Source organism: Mesoplodon mirus (genome assembly GCF_964341445.2).
Source record: "Mesoplodon mirus genome assembly, chromosome: 8".
Classification (NCBI taxonomy): Eukaryota; Metazoa; Chordata; class Mammalia; order Artiodactyla; family Ziphiidae; genus Mesoplodon; species Mesoplodon mirus.
In genome coordinates, this window is record NC_138984.1 from 57,510,702 (window position 1) to 57,535,019 (window position 24,318).

Sequence of the window (24,318 nt, forward strand, 5' to 3'; positions counted from 1 at the left end):
TACATCTATAATATTGTGATCTGACTTTATTTATAAAGCTTAAGTAAAGGCATTAAACTTTATTCTTATACATAACCATTTATAATCAACATCATGATAAAATTAAGATTCAAATCATATCCATAGGAATTTCTAGTTAAGCCCAAAGACTCATATTGTAAAGCAGAGTGTTGGTAACTTGGCTGAAATGAATAGTCACTAAGAACCAAAAATACTCCTTTTACAAGTACATATGTTAGGTGTTGAGGGAGGAACACAAAAAGAGTTAGGATATAATTGCTTGGAATCATTGCTAGAAAGAACATATTCAATATCCTCACTAAAAATAATGAGTGTGGTGCTTAAACTTTCTGGTAGAGCTTATTTAACTTTTGATGATCCGGAAGATAGACTCTTTATAATTTAGAGTTCAAAATAAGAAGACATCATTACTGCTTAGGCAGCTGCCTAAAATAACATTTACCTGACATTTTCACCTATATGAAAAGGCATCTTACGAAATAAATGTTTTTTCAAGCCATGAAGTTAAAATGGTAATCATATCAGCAAAATTCTTCAAGATTACTCTTTCCTTTGAAAAATGTCATTCGGGGTTATTATATAGTAGATGTAAACTGTATTCTGACTTCTGGTATTGTATATACTCAAATGTTATACCTTACAACACTTATATCATTGAAAACAATACAATCTAGAATTTTTTTCCAATTTATTAGTTTTGATAAAATAATTATGTGATATTAAGCAATAAATAGCAAATATTCAGGTATCATTGGTCCATTAGTTAAGGCATTACACCTGGGTGGCCTAATTGCTGATAGCATAAATTGTATGACAGAAACCAAAATGGAGAAGCTAATGAAATCTTTCCAATTACTTTTTTAAAAATTAATAAAACCCTAATACTGAAACATGACAGATGTCACAGAGAAAAAGTATAGCTGGTTACCATATATCAACAAAGAAATTAAAACACAGAAAGGAAATTAAGTTAAGCAATATATTAAAATAATAAACATGAGCAAAAACTTTGAGTAAATATATATTGATATTATGGTACAAATTAATATAGTTTTGCAAATGAAAGGGTCAAAGGAGGAAAATAACAGGATATCTTTAGAGATGAGAAGAATATAAGGTCACTGACTTGGTAATGCTGGAGTCAGGATTACAAGCAGTCTTTTAATACCTATTTCATTGTGTTTTAAAATTTTTAACCCAATTAAGAAACTATCGACACTTGTGAACATTTAGAGGTGCGCATAAATTAACTGAATGGAATTTCTTATAACCTGAGTTTTCTAAGACATCTAATTAAGGTCTTGGTTAGAGGTTAGTTAGCTACATGCTTTAAAATCCAAAGAAAGCATCCAATAAAAGGCAATTCTTGCAAGATACAGAAGTGAGCTCTAAGGCCTGAATAACCTTTCACTGTGACTGATTTTTTCTTTTGCGATGTTTAAAAATGAAGACTGCCAGGGCTTCCCAGGTGGCGCAGTGGTTGAGAGTCCGCCTGCCGATGCAGGGGACACGGGTTCGTGCCCCGGTCCGGGAAGATCCCACATGCCACGGAGCGGTTGGGCCCGTGAGCCATGGCTGCTGAGCCTGCGCGTCCGGAGCCTGTGCTCCGCAGCAGGAGAGACCACAACAGTGAGAGGCCTGCGTACCGCAAAAAAAAAAAAAAAAAAATGAAGACTGCCAAACAGATGGAGTTCTAACCCAATTTTGAAAACAACATAACACAGGGAGGAAAAAAAAAAAACAGAAAAAAAACAACTTTTGGACAAAATACTACAGGTCAATCATATAAAGCTAAAAACAAAAAGAAAAGAAAAAACACATTATAGCTCACTGATCATTTAGTTGTGTGTGTGTCTGTATTTGTTGTTTGTTTTGTTTCTCCAATTTACAAAAGTAGGAGATTAAAACTGTACAGTTGTCCAAACCAGTTGGAATTTTTAATTCACTGATAACCCATTATACCTAGCAGACAGGAATTTAGGCTTATTTGTCTGAAGATGAGAGTTAACATTCTTCGTTTGATACTAGCTTACACTGCTATCATTAAAGTGTGCACTGTTTGTAAGAAATAAATAAACAAAGCCAATTAAACCCAATGAGAGTCTCAGGATATCTGTGCCAGCATTCATGATTGCTTAAGAAAATAGCATTAATCAATCTCAATTTCTTTTTTAAAAAGAAGAACTTCAGCATAGATTTCTTCCAAAAACAGCTTCCTTAGCACATTTTTATAGAAAAAAAATCATCCTCTCCCTCAGGAAAGCTGAAATAGAATGCTTTATTATCTCCAGTTTATTATTTCCTGTAATACATCAAAAAGTGTACTGTTAAGAACTAGCTTTGGCCAACATAAGTTACAATTCCAAAGAGGCTTCAGACCAATGACTACTGAATTTCCTCCTTAAAGTCTACCCACCCTCCTTCTTCTTAACAGTGGAAAAAATAAAAGATGATAATCAAGAATTGGAAAGAAAAAGACATAACACATCTATTGTTTATTTCAAAGACTGCATGACTATTTGTGTGAGTATAAAATACAGTAGATATTTCAATTTTACTTATTTTGATAGAACATGTAGAACAATTTAAATAGTTTTACTTATAGGCCCCATAAGAAAGGATCACTATAAGTAAATTTGAGGAAATCAAGTTTACATCTGTTTTAGAAAGAGTGACATGGGTCATTTGTATTTAAAAGGAGGTATATGAGAAACATATATCTTGAAATTCAGTTATGCGGTAATAATAGGCCAAAGCTTTAAACATATATGCCTCTACACAGTGAAAGGTTAACCCAATGCAGGTGGAAGATACTCCCAGGAAAAGGGTGGCAAGAGGTTCAGTCTAATTTCCTTGTAACATGCTAGTGACAGACCTGCTGGAATTAAAAAAAATACACACACACACACACACACACATTGCTAGCAAGGGGAATCCTTATCTGTTGAATAAGTTAAGACATGCACAGAGAGGAGACAGACACACAGGAAGAGAGACATGTGACTGCAGAGGGAGAGATTGAACCAATGTATCTATAAGACAAGAGATGTCAAGGATAGTTGGCAACTTCCAGAAATAGACAGAGGCCAGGCAGGATCCTCCCCTGGAGCCTTCAGAGAGAACACAGTCCTGCTAGCATCTTGATTTCGGACTTCTAGCCTTCAGAACTGTGAGACAATAAATGTCTGCTGTATTGAGCAACCCAGTTTGTGGTGCTTTGTTATAGCAGCCCTAGAAAATGAATACATCATCTAATGATTATATATATATTATATATATATTTTTGAAAAATATATATCTATATATTTGAAAAATAATATATTAAAATAAAAACATTACCATATTTGGTAATAGAAACATCTGCCTTATTATTATTATATTTATTTAGTAGGCTTTTCTATCAAGTATTTCTTTTAATCAGTTTGAGCATATAAAGCTGCAGAAATATATTCATCTTAAATATTAATTTCATAAGAATTAACATTTATTTTACATTTCATGAAAATAGTAATTTATATGTTAATATCTGCATTTAGAATTAATTAGCAGATCTTAATTTTTATGTCATTAATTCTATCCAAACATTGTTTTACCATGAACAGTATTAATTTTCTATATTTAATTTCTTGAAAATATAGGTGTGATTGAAATGTGGATTTTAAAGTAAAATCTAGGAAAAAACAGTGAATCTAAAATAGGAACATGAGATTAAAGGGATTTTTAGCTTGATTCCCGACTTAACGTAAATGTGTCTTTCTGACTTAAAAGTCCCTTTACCATGTAAGTATATAGCACAAAACACGGCCTTTTGTGAAATGAAAAATTTAGTAGATAATTAATCATGCCAACTGTTTTAAGATGGATATTCATTTTTAATGCATAATTTGAATGAAAACTACCAAATTATAGAAATAACACATGAAATCTTTGGTTTATGGGCATTTGGGGAAAGCTAAAGGATAGCAATAAACAAAACTTCCAGAAGAGATCACTTCAAAAGTTTTTCCTCTCATATTAGAGAATTTCTTCCTGTTCAAATTCTATTTATATTCAGGTGGAGAAAAAAAAAAAGTCCTGAGGAATATGAAGATGAGAGCATGGTGTCAGAAAGCTGTGAGAAAATGACTAAGGTGTGATTGAACCCTGTGAAGATTAAGGTGAGAACTGAGTAGCATAGTTTGCAGGGCATATTGAATACAGCAAGAATCCACAGAAATAATATAAAACTATTAAAAATCAGGAATTATTGGTCTATTTTTTCTATTGCTTGGTATATATTTGTTGTTGGTGGTTTTTAAATAAGTATGATTGTAAATAATCTTCTTTCTCTAAAAGAATCATAAACTTATGAAAAAGTTGGAATTTAAGTGTAAATAATATTTTTTACACTTTCTGGTCCATCATTCTCAAATATTTTAGTGAGTATTTTCTGCCAGCCAGGGAATTCTAATAGCCACAATAAAACCATCAAAAAAAAAGTTAACTTTAATATGTTACTATTATTTATCAAACCCTATGCAGATTTTGTCAGTTTTTCCAAAAAAATCTTTTACAGAAAAAGCATCCCATTCAGAATTACATGTTACATTTAGTTTCTCTTGTTTCTCTTGTCTCTTTTAGTTTGAACAGTTCCTTAAATTTTATGACATGAATATTTCATAGACTATAGGTCAGTTTTTTTTTTTTTTTTAAGAATGTTTCTCCAGTTTAGTTTATTAAGATTAACTGGATTCAGGGCTGCATCTTTGTCAGGAATATCACTTTAGGACAGATTCAATCTCTTAAAGTAGCTTGTCTTTATTTCCCTGCCTCTGCCCATTTTACACCCTCTTTCTATCTGGACCACACCACACACTCTCATCCTTTCCCCATCCCCAAATCCCAGAAGCTTCAGTGTTCTTTCCCGATTTGACATACTCGTGCCGTAAAGATTGTCCTTGACTTGCTCCACCTAAAAATACTGAGTGCTCTAAAACTTTCCCTATTTCTGCAATATATGTCATTTCTAGATGAGAATTACCTAGTAATTTGGCAGTTAAACTTGAGCTGATAATGACAAAAGGGATTACCTTTCTCAGACCATATTTGCATATTAACAGATCCCTTCCATCCTTACGCCAGGGGCAAGGGCAGAGCTGGCATCAGAGGAGGCTAACCCTGCCTTCAGCTCATTTCTCCTGGTAGGATTCTATATCGGTTTCCTGAATTGTGTTTAATTCATTCTTAAAATAAGTAAATAAGTAAAATAAAACTTCTGATATGCATCCAGCAAAATGTAATGCACATAATATCCCACATTTGTCGATTCTTTGACATTTATTTATTTTTAAATACCACTTCATCCCAAGAAATAGCAGCATGGTAACTTGCTAAGTATATCTTAGAATTACATGGATGTCTCATTTCACCAAAACTCTTCCTTTTCCAAGTTTTAAAGTGCAGAGCAGCAAGCTCCACAGAAAGTCTTGGCCAGTTCAAAAATAAAGTCTTTATTCTAATCTGCAATCCTCTCCTTCACTCTCCTTCCAAATTCCTTTAACATATAGGAACACCTTTTTCCAACCCAAGAGAACTTAATATTATAACAACTATACTTTTGGCAGTTTTAGAGAAATAAAACCTTCCCTGATGCCTCTATAATTGAACAAATGGTCTACTTAAATCTCTCATTCTTCCCACTGGGAAAAATTCACATCAGACAATTCAGAGAAATTTTATTTATTTAAAGGCTTTTCTACTCACGAATGTGACTACATTCCTAGGGGCTTGTAGAGGGTTAAGGCATTGCTTTGGTGGGCTTCTGGGAGAGAAAGCTCCTTGCTTAGTTCAGGGTCATCATCAGTCTAAGACATATGCACTGAAATAGACTCACTTGCATTTGCCTTATCATTATTGTTCCACGCAGGTAATTACAGCATATTATGTGTTCTGACAGCAAATCATCACCATGTTTCCCTCATTTCTAGCTACTTCTTTGCCACTCTTGGACCACAGGAGACAAATAACTACACTGGAATTTTGAGGCTATGCCAAGCCCACCTGCCAACATTGCCATCTTTCCATTCAGTGGTTGCCAGAAACTCCACAGAGAGGATGAGGAAGCTGTCCCTCTAATTCTCAGATATTCTAAATCTATTTGGATTTTCTATTTCCCTCCACTTCCCAGCAGGATGTTAGTGAGGAAGAGACCACAGAGTTAATTCCCAGGATCATCACCTAGCATTTAATTAGCTGTGTTCTGTTATGACTCTTTCTCTTTCCCCAGACTATGTAATTTGTAGCTAGTCTAGGGTTGGGGGACAGGGAGCCCTACGTCTGATGAGTACATATAGTTCTCAATCAATCATGTAGCTCTGGGTCTTACACTTAAGAGATGCTAAAGTCAAGGATTTAATTATGTTCTTCTATGTCTTTATTTCTCTAAGCAAAAAATAATTGTGAAAGATAACTGAGTCCATTGAATATTAAAAAACAAAACAACTCTCATGGGAAATACTTTTAAAATCTTGCTTCATACATAAGAATTCCTAAAGCACTCAGTAGTAAACTTCCCTACTTGTTGTCCTTTACGACTTCCTGTATTTATGCTCATTCCCAAAGCTACTTTTTAAAGTAAATGGAGACTGTGATTTGCAGCTTTCAATCTGAAAATGTCAGAAATAAAGGTCAACACTAGGTCGTGCTCTGGGAAGTTCAAAACATCTTGAAAACCATGTTCCTCCCCTTCACCAAATTGCCTTCTCCAACGTGGACGACTCTTACCACAGGGGTTGTGGTAAAGATGAAGATAAATAACAAAACCAATACTTGCCTGGAGGGATTCTTAAATATACTGATTCTTAGACAACAATCCAGAGTTACATTATCATAATTTTTAGAAGAGAGACAGGCCAGTATTTATATTTAATAAGCAATTCAGATGATTCTCTTCTTCAGTTTGGAATATTCTATCCTAGAAGATATTATGGATCATACATGAGACATAAAAACTGGGCTTTCAAATTAAAAAAAAATTAAAACCTGAAGATTGGGATCATTTCCAGCCAACTTGGGCTGTGTGAAAAAATTGCTCAAAGGGATAATTATAAAGAATCTCAGAAAATATTAGTGATCCCATTTCCTATGCCCACACACTAGAACAAATAGCATAATAGTACAAATCATGTCCCTAGACATTTACAGTCTAACTTCCACAGTGTTGGTTAAGGAATTCTATGTAGCTATTAAAATTAGTTCACTCAACAAACATTTATCAACATTTTCCTAAGTCAGGCAGTGTACTGATTCATCAAAATAGTGTACTCCTACATCTATTTACATGGAAAACTGATCATAATGTTTTAAAGTATAAATGTCAGTGACAAATTATAGGCACAATATGATTCATGTCAAAAATGCATATAGAGATACAAGTTTAGATGGACACAGAGACCAAACCCTTTACATTGATTATCTGTATATGTTAGAATCCTAGGTTATTTTTAATTTTCTTTCTCTGTGTTTTCTTTAGGTGTTGTTAATTTTCTTTCCATCAGGCTCACCACTCTACTTTGCCCCTCCCAGGAGACAGGTCGTGTGCCACCTTCTTATATTTACCTTCCTACCTACTCCACTTGGTTTTGATGGATGATACAGTTCTGAGAAATGGCATTCGAAGTGTTAAGTGGTATGATAATGAGATAAGCTTTGGCTATAGTTAGGGCTTAAAACTTGACACCCAAAAGCCTGAGCCCAAGAAAAAGTTTTGAATGACACTTTTTTTTTTACATGCCCCTTAGGATAGTTTATTAATATTGGGGCGGGGGGTGGAGGGGAGGTGGAAGACCTGAAATCTCTGGCTACTGAGACAAAAGGGTAACTAGAGGCCACTCACTACTCAACTCCACACTCATCTTACTTGCCTTCCTCTCCCACACTGACTGGAAAATCTAAAATGTGCCTTTCCAAAAATCCTGTTAGCTAGGGGAGGCCGGGGACTCCATTCTGGCCAAAGACACATCCCCTCCTCCACTTCCTCCTTCTCTGAGGGACAGGCTGTGATGCCTGAAGTGCAGCAGCCTCTGCTAAGAAGGGCTGGGCAGGAAGACAGAGGAAGCTGGCACCATGGAAAGCTGGACCGCCCTTGACCACCTACCCTAGCTGGCTTGTTGTTCAAGATGAATAACCCCCTAACTTGTCAAAGTCACAGATACACTTGGTTATATGGTTCTAGGGAACACTGAGTTGAAAGATATGTATGTGTACCTTTCCTTGTTTTTATGACTATAAATAAGATCTTATTCAGATATAGATTGTTCTATAAAACATTGCTAAAAACCAATCAAGATTTTCTAGACAACGTTTTGAAGAAGTGACTTCTTTTCTTTTTTCTAATTACATATAAAAAAGATATGTTTAGGGGATTCTCTTGTGGTCCAGTGGTTAGGACTGGGAGCTTTCACTGCTGGGCGCTTTCAATCCCTGGTGAATGACGTTTCTTTTACTCAGTTTTTTTCCTCCTTTTCTCTTTGGTTATCTTCCTTTTGATCTCTCCTTTCACCTTTTTTATTTTTTTATTTCTTATATATTTCTGTAATTCACACTTCACTCTCTCTGCCTGTATTATTATTTTTGTTTTTGTCTTCATTCCCTAACCTGCAACATTCTTTTTCCAATACTGCATCAAATGACCAAAACTAAGATCACTTTATATCACACTCATTTAAGAAGTATGTGGGGGAGTGCTGAGTTAGCGTATTTTTTATACAGGATAACTATTGTTTAGAAATATAGAATCACACATGTAACATGAAGTTTAGAGAGACCAAATGGCAGATGTTTCAGCAGACTTTTTAGGTTCCTCCTGTGGGAAAACAACAACAACTCTGAAACTTCTTCACTACGCTTGATTTCCACAGCAGAATCAAGTAAAATGGTTTGTGACATAAATACAGGTGGGTAGGAGAAGCCTGCTCTCTTAACATGTAAAGGCAAAAAAACACAACTGGATACACCAATAAAAAAGATGTAACTATGATTTTTAGGAGGAATACAATTTTTCATTTAGTTCAAAAAGGGGGAGCTCTCCTAAACCAGTTTTCAGAGAGTAAAAAATCTGTTTGATTTTAGAGATTTTAGGAGAAAAACACACCCTCAGCAGGAGGTCCCACCCACCTGTTCTGGACCTTTCATGGACAAGCCCGGAGGTGTCCCAAGTCAGGGCCAGCAGAGAGGGAGCAGTAGCCAGTCTCCCTCCTGTGAAGAGCAGCAGATGGCCGTGCAGGGAAAATCAACCTTACTCCTCACTCGCACCAGCCTGGGAGTACTTCTTCTACGGAACTATATCCAGTACTTTGTTACTTTAAGGAAAACTGAGCTTAGTTAATGAGGTTTGTTCCCCAAGCTCAAAAGGTGTTTTAAACTGTATCTACTACCTAACCATTGTCCTCTAACAAAACTATTTTATTCGAGGTGCCAACATCTCCCTCCCCCCACACACACCCATCTGCCCTACACACTAAAGTTACAAATCATCAGAAAGAGTTGATGGAAACTAAGTGGGTTATTTCAACAGAGAGGGGCAACTGAGGATGGGCATGTGCTGGTGACTCTGGAAATTCAAGGCTATTTGAATGGTAGCAGGAAATGAGAGATGAAAAGGAGTGAGAAAATAAGAAAAAGCAGGTAAGTTGTGAAATACTTCAAAAAGTCTCGGGAGGGGGCTTCCCTGGTGACGCAGTGGTTGAGAGTCTGCCTGCCGATGCAGGGGATGCAGGTTCGTGCCCTGGTCCAGGAAGATCCCACATGCCGCGGAGCGGCTGGGCCCGTGAGCCATGGCCGCTGAGCCTGCGCGTCCGGAGCCTGTGCTCCGCAACGGGAGAGGCCACAGCAGTGAGAGGCCCGCGTACTGCAAAAAAAAAAAGTCTCGGGAGTATTCATGAGTGGCCTCCAGAAACAGGAAGCCTAGGCATTGATGTCTCGTCTCTTGCGTCATATGAGAAGGAACAAGACATCTAGATTCGACTCACCACTTCATTTGTGTTCACCCCAACCCAAAATACAATTTCCTGTACTAAAATTCTTCTGTGGTGGTTTGTTTCTCTGACTGGTACATGGGCTTATTGTGGAGACAGATGTTAAACAAATAGACATAAAAATAAGTATAATCATACAGTTCTAAGATAAACAATAAAAAAAAAACCTATATGAGTTTAAAACAAATGGATGGATCTATTTCAGGTTGTGAGTGGGCCTGGACACATTTTGATGAAAAATCTCATTCATCTACATGCTTGTCCTTAGAGTTCTTATTTATTTCATCCACTTCAATCCCCATGCTTCAGTCAATGGCTTCCAAATCTTTTTTACTTGTTCTGACTTCTCTCCTGTGCTCTAGTTCTCTCTTCTCTCCTATTTCCTGTATATCTTCACCTGCTTTTATCTCGAATTCATCATGTTCAAACCACTTATCATCTTCTCCTGCAAATCTCTTTGTACATCACCCTCTGAGTTGTCACAGAGCCAAAATCTCTAGTTCATTTCTGTTAGACTAATTTGCATGAACACTACTGCTGGACATCACAATGAATCTCCTGGCTTCTAACCCTTCCCAACTTGGTCCACAAGTAAATCTTTCAACACAATTCTGGCTGTGTTGCTCCCTTTTCCAAAAATCTTCAGAAGCTTTCTTATATTGACTAAAACTCTGACATCAAGGCCACCTACGAATTACTGGTAACTGTTTTTTAAAATTTAAACCCCACAACTGTTCTGTGATCTAACTGGATTGGACTAATTGTAGTTCGTCAGATGTACTCTAAAGCTTTGTGTCTGCCTCATTTTTCCTCAGTCTGTTCTCTCCAAGGAATATATCTTACTTTTAAAAATCTTTTCTGTCTTAAGTCTATCCATTTTCTATTTTTATCTTAGATTTTATATCTTCCCTAAAAGAATTCCTGGTGCCTCTTGAATGATGTAACTGCTCTGTTAATGTTTACTGTGGTTTTTTTCTTTGTACAGTTCACATGAATTTTTTCATATGTTGTGTTTATGTGATTTTAACACCTTCCCATTCCTCCTTGATGTTTGGAAATCTCTACTCATCTGTGTATTCCTTAGTGTATATGGTAGGTACTCAGCACTGCTTCAGAATCCCTCAAAGAAGTTTAATCATACAGGCAGCATAATTACAAATGGCAGCATTCAGTAAGTGATTACAAGGTAGAAGAGAAATCTACCTGTTGCTTAAGAGGTCTTTCACTTAAAGGGTTAATTAGACACCATACTGGTGTGGTGGGGAAATGTGTGAACTGTTTTTTTCTCCCAGAGCAGGCTTAATGATTAAGTACTTTACACTTCAGAGCTGAACCACTGCACTTGCTGGAACTAAGCCAGGGAATCAGTTAAGCAGATCTTTAGATTCACCTTGCTACACTCTCAGAGAGAGATCATTTGACAAGCTGAAAACTTCCCCAGGTCAACCTGCAACAGCTATGGTGATGGCTGGAGAAGTCTAGTAAGCACAGAGTAGAATCCACAATAGAATTCTCTTCCCATAGATCTCTTACTCTCTTTTTTTTCTTTTTCTTTTTTTTACATTGGGTTCTATTTGCACAATACAATCTAATTTCACTTCTCAAGTGATGCCTTAAAAACTTACAAGAATACAGTTCAAACCTCTTCACAAATTATCAGATACTTAAAAACAATTTTTTTCAGATCAATTTTCTTTTCTTTATAATAGATATATAATAATCTATATATACTATGACTAGTGGAAAGAAGAAGACTGGAAATTTGCTTGATGATGATGTTTGTCTGTGATCACTGGATTTACCAGAGTTCTCATACAAGTGTCTGAGCTTTAAATCAGGTCGGATAAAGAATGTAAAGCCTGAGTTTCTCAATTCTTCTACCAATGGGAAGTGGAAGACAGTAGGAATTAATCATCTTGTTTCCTATGTCATTTGATTCCAACAGACTGAATTTCCTCTGACAAGGAAGGTAGCATGCAACATGTAACAGTCTTTAAATACCACCATAGATTGGCTTCAATACAATATTCTCTAAAAAAAAAGTATACACCTCAAGCTCAGGTATCAACAGCAGCATATAAAAATTCTGTTGGCAAGAACTACAAAGAGGAGATTTTATATTCAATTTTGTCAAAGGCCTTCAATTCATTTATCTTTCTTATTGTTTCTTTTAGCTTGACTTTTGTACAATTCTCAGAAGAAAAATGAATCAAAAAGAAAATGAATGCTTTTTCTATGTAATATTTATACAGAAATACACGTAGTTTTTTGATGATGATCCTCTAGGTTAACAATATAAAAATCATTTTAAAATGAAATTCGATGGTAGGAAATTTTTAAAAATGAAACAGGACAGGCATCTATGTCTCATCACTTAATTTAATCCATAAAGATGATATCTCCCCTAAATAAATATATTAAATGACAGGAATCTATGAAACTTGAGTAACATTTTATCAAACCGGTTTTCTATTAGCAAAAAGTAAATTTAATCACACATTTTTTAAAAAGGAAAAGAACTTTTTGCTTTCCAAATGGGCCTGGAAATATTTCTAAAATTCAGTTTTTCAGATTCATATATAGAAAAACTATAGATGAATACCTCAAAAGCAGAAAAGAGAAGGAAATGGGACATAATCATGAATGAGATTAGAAGGAACTTTATTCAGTCATAGTAATATTTTTGTTCCCTTAAAGGAGAAATAGTGATTTATCCCTATCTTAAATATGATCACTCATGGATTAACATCATCTCACAAAATTTAGCACACAATCTACCAGTTTATTTACATTCTTATTCACTAATGTATTCAAATCTACATAAACTGGCATTCCAACTAGAACACAAATTTATTAAGAGCAAATATCATCCTATATTTATCTTAATAGGATCAGCAAAGGTCTTAGAAATAGTAGTGTCATCCATTCCATAGTTTTGGATGACAATAGACATTTTAAAATTACCACCAGGAGGGACCTTCAAGATGGTGGAGGAGTAAGACATGGAAATCACCTTCCTCCCCATAAATACATCAGAAATACATCTACATGTGGAACAACTCCTACAGAACACCTACTGAATGCAAGCAGAAGTCCTCAGACTTCCCCAAAGGTAAGAGAATCCCCACGTACCTGGGTAGGGCAAAAGAAAAAAGAAAAGACAGAGACAAAAGAATAGGGGGGCAGTACCTGCACCTCTGGGAAGAAGCTGTGAAGGAGGAAAAGTTTCCACACACAAGGAAGCCCCTTCACTGGCGGAGACGGGGTGGGCGGGGGGAAGATTCGGAGCCACGGAGGAGAGTGCAGCAACAGGGGTGCAGAGGGCAAAGCAGAGAGATTCCCACACAGAGGATCAGTGCCGACCAGCACTCACCAGCCCAAGAGGCTTGTCTGCTCACACGCCGGGGTGGGCGGGGCTGAGAGCTGAGGCTCAGGCTTCGGTCAGAAGGCAGGGAGAGGGCTGGGGTTGGCGGCGTGAACACAGCCTGAAGGGGTTAGTGCACCACAGCTAGCCGGGAAGGAGTCCGGGAAAAGTCTGGAGCTGCCGAAGAGGCAAGAGACCATTGTTTCGGGGTGCGCGAGGAGAAGGGATTCCTTCTCCATCTGCCCACAGAAGGCAGAGCACTGCCTAAATGAGCTCCAGAGACTGGCGTGAGCTGCGGCTATCAGCTCGGACCCCAGAGATGGGTATGAAACACTAACCCTGCTGCTTCAGCCACCAAGAATCCTGTGTGCAAGCACAAGGCACTATGCTCACCCCTGCCCCTGGGAGCCTGTGCAGCCAGCCACTGCCAAGGGTCCCACGATCCAGGGATAACTTCCCCCACACAACAAACTGCATGCCCCAGGCTGTTGCAACATCAAGCCGGCCTCTGCAACCACAGGCTCGCCCCGCATTCCAATTATAACTACTTACCCCTCCCTCCCCTCATGCAAGAGAAGGAAAAGACCTACAAAAACAACCCAAAACAGTTAAGAAAATGGTAATAGGAACATACATATCGATAATTACCTTAAATGCAAATGGATTAAAGGCTCCAACCAAAACACATAGACTAGCTAAATGGATACTAAAACAAGACCCATATATATGCTGTCTACAAGAGACCCACTTCAGACCTAGGGACACATACAGAGTAAAATTGAGGGGATGGAAAAAGATATTCCATGCAAATGGAAATCAAAAGAAAACTGGGGGAGCAATTCTCATATTAGACAAAATAGACTTTAAAATAAAGACTATTACAACAGACAAAGAAGGACTCTATATAATGATCAAGAGATCAATGCAAGAAGAAGATATAACAGTTGTAAATATTTATGCACCCAACATAGGAGCACCTCAATACATAAGGTAAATACTAATAGCCATAAAAGGGGAAATCAACAGTGACAAAATCACAGTAGGGGACTTTAACGCCCCACTATCACCAAAGGACAGATCATCCAACATGAAAATAAATAAGGAAACACAAGCTTTAAATGATACATTAAACAAGATGGACTCAACTGATATTTATAAGACATTCCATCCAAAAACAACAGAATACACTTTCTTCTCAAGTGCTCATGGATCTATGCTCCAGCATAGATCATATCTTGGGTCACAGATCAAGCCTTGGTAAATTTAAGAAACTTGAAATCATATCAAGTACCTTTTCTGACCACAATGCTATGAGACTAGATTTCAATTATGGGAAAAAAAACTGTAAAACATGAGACCCATAGAGGCTAAACAATACACTAATAAATAACCAGGAGATCACTAAAGAAATCAAAGAGGAAATCAAAAAATACCTAGAAACAAATGACAATGAAAACACGATGACCCAAAATGTATGAGATGCAGCAAAAGCAGTTCTATGAGGGAAGCATATAGCAATACAATCTTACCTCAAGAAACAAGAAAAATCTCAAATAAACAACCTAATCTTACACCTAAAGGAATTAGAGAAAGAACAAAAAAAGCCCAAAGTTAGCAGAAGGAAAGAAATCATAAAGATCAGATCAGAAATAAATGAAAAAGAAGTGAAGGAAACAATAGCACAGCTCAATAAAACTAAAAGCCGGTTCTTTGAGAAGGTAAACACTTAGCCAGACTCACCAAGAAAATGAGGGAGAAGACTCAAATCAACAGAATTAGAAATGAAAAAGGAGAAGTAACAACTGACACTGCAGAAAAACAAATAATCATGAGAGAGTACTGCAAGCAACTAAATGCCAATTAAATGGACAACTTGGAAGAAATGGAATAATTCTTAGAAAAGCACAACCTTCTGAAACTGAACCAGGAAGAAATAGAAAATATAAACAGACCAATCACAAGCACTGAAATTGAAACTGTGATTAAAAATCTTCCAACAAACAAAAGCCCAGGACCAGATGGCTTCACAGGCAAATTTTAACAAACATTTAGAGAAGAGCTAACACCTACCTTTCTCAGACTCTTCCAAAATATAGCAGAGGGAGGAACACTCCCAAATTCATTCTACAAGGCCACCATCACCTTGATACCAAAACCAGACAAAGATATCACAAAAAAAGAAAACTACAGACCAATACCACTGATGAACATAGATGCAAAAATCCTCAACAAAATACTAGCAAACAGAATCCAACAGCACATTAAAAGGATCATACACCATGATCAAGTGGGGTTTACCCAGGAATGCAAGGATTCTTCAATATATGCAAATCAATCAATATGATACACCATATTAACAAACTGAAGGATAAAAACCATATGATCATCTCAATAGATACAGAAAAAGCTTTCAATAAAATTCAACACCCATTTATGATACAAACCCTCCAGAAAGTAGGCATAGAGGGAAACTACCTCAACATAATAAAGGCCATATATGACAAACCCACAGCAAACATCGTTCTCAATGGTGAAAAACTGCAACCATATCCTCTAAAATCAGGAACAAGATATGGATGCCCACTCTCAAGACTATTATTCAACATAGTTTTGGAAGTTTCAGCCATAGCCATCAGAGAAGAAAAAGAAATAAAAATGATCCAAGATGGAGAAGAAGTAAAACTGTCACTGTTTGCATATGACATGATACTATATACAGAGAATCCTAAAGATGCTCCCAGAAAACCACTAGAGTTAATCAATGAATTTTGTAATTTGTAGCAGATTAAAAAATTAATGCACAGAAATCTCTTGCATTTGTATATAATAATGATGAAAATCTGAAAAAGAAATTAAGGAAACACTCTCATTTACTACTGCAACAAAAAGAATAAAATACCCAGGAATAAACCTACCTAAGGAGACAAAAGAACTGCATGCAGAAAACTATAAGAGACTGATGAAAGAAATTAAAGATGATACCAACAGATGGAGAGATATACCATGCTCTTGGACTGGAAGAATCAACACTGTGAAAATGACTATGCTACCCAAAGCAATCTACAGATTCAGTGCAAGCCCCATCAAACTACCAACGGCATTTTTCACAGAACTAGAACAAAAATTTTCACAATTTGTATGGAAACACAAAAGACCCCAAATAGCCAAAGCAATCTTGAGCAAGAAAAACGGAGCTGGAGGAATCAGGCTCCCTGACTTCAGACTATACTACAAAGCTACAGTAATCAAGACATTATGGTACTGCACAAAAATAGATATATAGATACGTGGAAAAGGATAGAAAGCTCAGAGATAAACCCATGCACATATGGTTACCTTTTTTTTTTAAACCCCACATTTGTTTATTTATTCATTTTTGGCTTTATTGGGTCTTTGTTTCTGTGTGAGGTCTTTCTCTATTTGTGGCAAGCGGGGGCCACTCTTCATCGCAGTGCATGGGCCTCTCAATATCGCGGCCTCTCTTGTTGTGGAGCACAGGCTCCAGACGACAGGCTCAGTAGTTGTGGCTCACAGGCCTAGTTGCTCCACGGCATGTAGGATCTTCCCAGACCAGGGCTCAAACCCATGTCTCCTGCATTAGCAGGCAGATTCTCAACCACTGCACCACCAGGGAAGCCCCTGGTTACCTTATCTTTGATAAAAGAGGCAAGAATATACAATGGAGAAAAGACAGCCTCTTCAATAAGTGGTGCAGGGAAAACTGGACAGCTACATGTAAAAGAATGAAATTAGAACACTCCCTAACACCATACACAAAAATAAACTCAAAATGGATTAAAGACCTAAATGTAAGGCTAGACACTATAAAACTCTTAGAGGAAAACATAGGCAGAACATTCTATGACATTAATCACAGCAAGATCCTTTTTGACCCACCTCCTAGAGAAATGGAAATAAAAACACAATAAACAAATGGGACCTAATGAAACTTAAAAACTTTTGCAGAGCAAAGGAAACCATAAACAAGACCAAAAGACAACCCTCAGAATGGGAGAAAATATTTGCAAACGAAGCAACTGACAAAGAATTAATCTCCAAAATATACTAGCAGCTCATGCAGCTCAATATCAAAAAAAACAAACAACCCAATCCATAAATGGGCAGAAGATCTAAATAGACATTTCCAACAAACACATGAAAGGATGTTCAACATCACTCATCATTAGAGAAATACAACTCAAAACTACAATGAGGTATCACCTCACACCAGTCAGAATGGCCATCATCCAAAAATCTACAAACAATAAATGCTGGAGAGGGTGTGGAGAAAAGGGAACACTCTTGCACTGTTGGTGGGAATGTAAATTGATACAGCCACTATGGAGAACAGTATGGAGGTTTCTTAAAAAACTACAAATAGAACTACCATATGACCCAGCAATCCCACTACTGGGCATATACCCTGAGAAAACCATAATTCAAAAAGAGTCATGTACCAAAATGTTCACTGCAGCTCTATTTACAATAGCCAGGACATGGAAGCCACTTAAGTGCCCTTCGACAGATGAATGGATAAAGAAGATGTGGCATGTATATACAATGGGATATTACTCAGCAATAAAAAGAAACGAAATTGAGTTATTTGTAGTGAGATGGATGGACCTAGAGTCTGTCATACATAGTTAAGTAAGTCATAAAGAGAAAAACAAATACCATATGCTAACACATATATATGGAATCTAAAAAGAAAAAAATTGTTCTGAAGAACCTAGGGGCAAGACAGGAATAAAGAAGCAGGTGCAGAGAATGGACTTGAGGACACAGGGAGGGGGAAGGGTAAGCTGGGACGAAGTGAGAGAGTAGCATGGACATATATACGCTACCAAATGTAAAATAGATAACTAGTGGGTAGCAGCTGGATCGCATGGGGAGACCAGCTCGGTGCTTTGTGACCACCTAGAAGGGTAGGACAGGGAGAGTGGGAGGGAGACGCAAGAGGGAGGGGATATGGGAATATATGTACACACACAACTGATTCACTTTGTTATACAGCAGAAACTAACACAACATTGTAAAGCAATTATACTCCAATATTTTAAAAATAATAAAAAAAAACACACAGTGAGTTACTACTCCACACCTATTACAATGGCTGAAATTAAAAAGACTGACCATACCAAATATTGGCAAAGATGTGGCAAAACCAGAACTCTCATACATTACTGATGGAAAAGTAAAATGGTACAGCCACTTTGGAAAACATTATGACAGTTTTTTTAAGTTAAACATACACGCATGTGATCCAGTCATTCTTTTCCTATGTATTTACACAAAAGAAAGTATATGTCTTTGTAAAAGCTTGTACACAGATGTTCATAGCAGCTTTATTTGTATAAGCTAAAAATTATAAACAGCTTAATGTCCATCAAGAGGTGAATGGATACACAAATTGTAGTATATCTATACAATGGAGTACTACTCAACAATAAAAGGAGCAATTTATGGATACACACTAAAAAAAACAAAAAGGGAGCAACTATCCCATTATATTTGTAGGATCTGCCCCCACAAAAACAAAGGGATTACACACGGTGTGAGTACCAGACAGTGGTAGTCTTGGACTCCATTTCATTTTATTTATTTTTTTAACATCTCTACCAGAGTAACATTGCTTTACAATGGTGTGTTAGTTTCTGCTGTATAACAAAGTGAATCAACTATACATATACACATATCCCCATATCTCCTCCCTCTTGCCTATCCCTCCGACCCTCCTTATCCCAATCATGTAGGTGGTCACAAAGCACTGAGCTGGTCTCCCTATGCTATGTGGCTGCTTCCCACTGGCTATCTATTTTACATTTGGTAGTGTATATATGTCCATGCTACTCTCTCACTTCGTCCAAGCTTACCCTTACCCCTCCCCATGTCCTCAAGTCCATTCTCTATGTCTGCATCTTTGTTCCTGCTTGGACTCCATTTTAGAATTTTGCTTTCCATCCTATTTATTTATAAATCACTGTTGAATACTTAAAATAGCTACTGATCCATTACATTTTTAAATTTAGTTGTTTGGACTTCCCTGGTGATGCAGTGCTTAAGAATCCGCCTGCCAATGCAGGGAACACAGGTTTAAGCCCTGGTCCAGGAAGATCCCACATGCTGTGGAGCAACTAAGCCCATGTACCACAATTACTGAGCCTGTGCTCTAGAGCCCGCAAACCACAACTACTGAGCCCACACACCGCAACTACTAAAGCCCGTGCGCCTAGAGCCCGTGCTCTGCAACAAGAGAAGCCACTGCAATGAGAAGCCCACACACCACAACAAAGAGTAGCCCCCACTCGCCACAACTAGAGAAAGCCTGTACAGCAACGAAGACCCAACACAGCCAAAAATAAAGTAAATTTATATTAAAAAATTTAGTTGTTTAATTTATTTTCTATTATAACTCTTTGGAATCTAATCATCATTAGTATAAGATACCTTGTCTCTCTTTTCCAGTGCTGTCTTTCCATGCTTAGAGCAGAATATGAAACATGGAAGACAGTCAGTAATGCTGCATGTGTGAATATATGATACAATGGTTTCTAAAAATATATGGCCATACATTTCAGAAAAAAACAAACAAACTGTCTTTATCTCTACCTTAAAACTTAACACCAGAAAGAAATATAGATGAGATATGTGGTGAAATGTACAGATATAAAGCACACATAACATAAAGTACATACATTTCTTGTGAACTGAGGAGGCATATCTAAGAATGATATCAAATTCGGGAGCCATAAAACATAACAGTAGAAGATTTGACTATGTAATAAAATTTCTGTACACTGGTAAACACCATTAAGAAGTTTTGAAAAAGATAAAAACTATAAACTTATAAAATACTTTAAAATATATACAATAACTGATAAATGGTAAGAATATAAAATTTTTAAGAAAGACATAAACATTCCAATTTTAAAAAATGGACTAAAGTCATTAACAAAAAAATCTCTGAGGAAGAAATAGGACAAATGACAATGAATTGTCAACTTTTATTCTCAAATTCCTTCTTTAAGTATATGTCAAACAACAGTTAGCTATTATAATTGAAACTGTACTATAAGAAGTAAAAAATTAACATGGCTTTGCCTTTGAACAGTGTAGGGTATCTGTGAACTACAAGAATATGGCAGAGATAAGGATATTTTAAAAATATAGATAGGTATTCAATGTCTTTGAGTGCTTGAGATTGCATTATAGTGATAAGATAAAAGTGTGTGATTTTTGAGCAACCTGGGAACCATAGAAAAGGTTACTGATCAGCTGAGACTATTTTTGTTACAACTGTGAATGATGATGAAATTTGATGCACTTTCTCACATTTTTATTATTATTTAGTAACGTAAAAATATGGTGTTCAAAGTGTTTTGTTCACTACATTTTGGAAGCAAGAATTTTTTTTTAATTTAAAAATTAAAAAAAAAAACTCTTCCTCAAGTAAGTATTATCTGGTTAGGTGAAGAGCTATTATTTGTTTTATTTTTCCTTCTTTTTTTATTATAAAAATGTCACATGCTAGATAAAAAAAGGTCAAATACATAAACAGATATAATGGAAAGTAAAAACAAAAAATCTCAAGACTTTTCTCCCTCCTGTCTCACTACAACAATTTGGCAGATAATATTCTACTTTCTTTTATGATGTTTTAAATTAATTAAGCATATATAGTTTTCAGGACACATATAGGCTGAAAGCAAATGGATGGTAAAAGATGTTCCACGCAATAGTAATCAAAGGAAAACATGGATGGTTATACTTATATCTCACAAAACAGAAGTTAAGTCAAAAACTGTCAAAAGAGACCAAGAAGGTCATTATATAATAATTATAAGGGGGTCAGTTCATCAAGAGAAAATAGCAATCATAAATATATGCACCCCAAATTGGAGCACCTAAATTTATTAAGCAAATATTAACAGAACTGAAGAGAAAATAGACAATATAATAATGGTAGGGGACTTCAATATCCCATTTTCAACACTGGATAGATCATTCACACAAAGAGCCAATAAGGAAACAGTGGACTTGAATAACACTATAGATCGGATGTATGCAACAGACACTAACAGAATGAAGCATAAAAATCATCTATCTGATCACCACTATAGGAGCAGAAAAGCATTTGACAAAATTCAGCATGCTTTGATGATAAAAACACTCAACAAACTAGAAATAGAAGGAAAGTATCTCAACATAATATACACCATATATAACAAGCCCACAGCTAACATCATACTCAATGGTGAAAAGCTGTAAGCTCTAAGAGCAAGAACAAGACAAGAATGCCCATTCTCACCACTTCTATTCAATACAATACAGAAAGTCCTAGCCAGAGCAATTAGGCAAGAAAATGAAATTAAAGGCATTTAAATGGGAAAGGAAGAAGTAAAATTGTATCTATTATATATCTGCAAATGAGATGATCTTATACATAGAGAACCCAAAAGACTCCACCCAAAAAGCTGTGCAAACTAATAAACAAATTTAGTAAAGTTGAAGCATACAAAATCAACATACAGAAATCAGTTGCATTTCTATGCACTAACAATGAATTATCCAATAAAGAAATTAAGAAAACAACCCTATTTACAATACTATCAAAAAGAATAAAATACTTAGAAATAAATTTAACCAAGGAGGTGAAATATATACACACTGAAAACTATAAGACACTGATGAAAGATAGAAGACACAAATAAATTTTTTATGGATTGAAAGAATTAATATTATTATAATGTTTATATAACCAAAGCCATTCAATGTAATCCCTATCAAAATTTCAATGACACTTTTCACAGAAGTAGAAAAAAAAATCATACAATTTGTATGAAATGACAAAGGCCTCAAATAGCCAAAGCAATTTTGAGCAAGAAAAACAAAGGTGGAAGCATCACACATTCTGACTTCAAATTTTATTACAAAGCTACAGTAATCAGAACAATATGGAACTGGCATAAAAGCTGACATATAAACCAGTGGGACAGAGTAGAGAGCCCAGAAATAAATCTACACATTAACAGCAAACAGATCTTCCACAAAAGTGCCAAGAGCACATGATGAAGAAAGGATTGTCTCTTCAACAAATGGTGTTGGAGACACTGGATATCCACATGCAAAAGAATGAGTATCTTAGACTATATAGAAAATATCACACCATTTAAAAAAATCAACTCAAAATGAATTAAAGATTTAAATATAAGACTTAAAACCATAGAGCTACTAGAAGAAAACATAGGTAAAGAAAAAGCTTCTTGACATTTATCTGGGCAACCATTTATTGGATATGACACCAAAAGCACAGGCAATAAAAACAAAAATAGAGGAATGAGATTCCATCAAACTAAAAGGCTTCTGCATAGCAAAGGAAACAATCAACAGAGTGAAGAGACAATGTACAAAATGAGAGAAAATATTTGCAAATTACATATCTGATAAAGGGTTAATACCCAAAATACACAAGGAACTCATGGAACTCAATAGCAAAAAAAACAAATTACCCAATTATAAAGGACCCGAATAGACATTTATCCACAGAAGACATACAAATGGCCAACAGTGACATGAAAAGGTGCTCAACATTAGTCATCACAGAAATGCAAATCAAACCCACAATGAGATATCATCTCACACCTGTTAAATTGGCTATGTTAAAAAGACAAAAGAATGGAAATATTGGTGAGGATGTGGAGAAAAGGGAACCTTTGTACACTGTACAGTGTATAGTATACAGCCACTACAGAAAACAGTATGGAGATTCCTCAAAAAATTAACAATGGAATTGCCATGTGATCCAGCCATCCTATGGGGCATTGGTTGGGTATATACTGGGTATACATCCAAAGGAAATGAAATCAGATTCTTGAAGAGATATCTACAATCCCACGTTCATTGAAGCATTATTCATAATAGCCAAGTATGGAAACAACTGAAGTGTTTGCCAATGCATGAATGAAGAAAATGTGGTAAATATATACATTGGAATATTATTCAGCCTTTTAAAAAAAGGAAATGTTATTATTTGTGGCAACATGGATGAAACTGGAGGACATCATGCCTACTGAAATAAGCCAAACCCAGAAAGACAAATACTGTATGATGTCACTTATAAGTGGAATCTACAAAAGTCAAGTTCATAAATGCAGAGAGTAGATGACGTTTAGCAGGGACTGGGAGGTGAGGGAAATGGGAAGATGTTGGTTCAAGAGAATAAAGTTTCAGTTATGCAGGATGAATAAGTTCTGGAGATCTAATGTACAGTGTAATGACTACAGTTTATAATACTGGATAGTATACTTGACATTTGCTAAGAGAGTAGATCTTAAGCATTCCCACCACAAACAAAAGAATACAGTATATATGTGAGGTGATGAATATGTAAATTAGCTTGATTGTGGCATTTTTCACAGAAATAGAAAGAACACATATGTATATCAAAACCTTACATTGTATACCTTAACTATGTACAATTTTTATTTGCCAATTATATCTCAAAACTGGAAAAAAAATATAATACAACATGTAAATTATATAGTAAATATATGCACATTTTCAACTATATGTATTTTTTATGTTCTGTTACCAACATTTTTTAAATCTGGAAAAAAGCTCATTGAAGGATAATTTTAAAAAATGCTAACTCTCATACAATATTAACACACATTATAGAGTTTATGTAACTGAGGAAACTGCTCAGACGCTAACAATCCATTCAAAGGAGAACCAAAAGAAAACATACATTATAGTTCAGGAATACTGAAGTGAATATCCAAACAGAGGCAAAAACTGGCTTCTTCCACATTGGAAGAGGGAAGTAAATTGAACCTCTACAGGACAGAATTAGCAAAACTATGAACAAGATTTTGCATTGTTATCAATTACCTATAATTTGGAGTTCTAAAATAGCTCAAA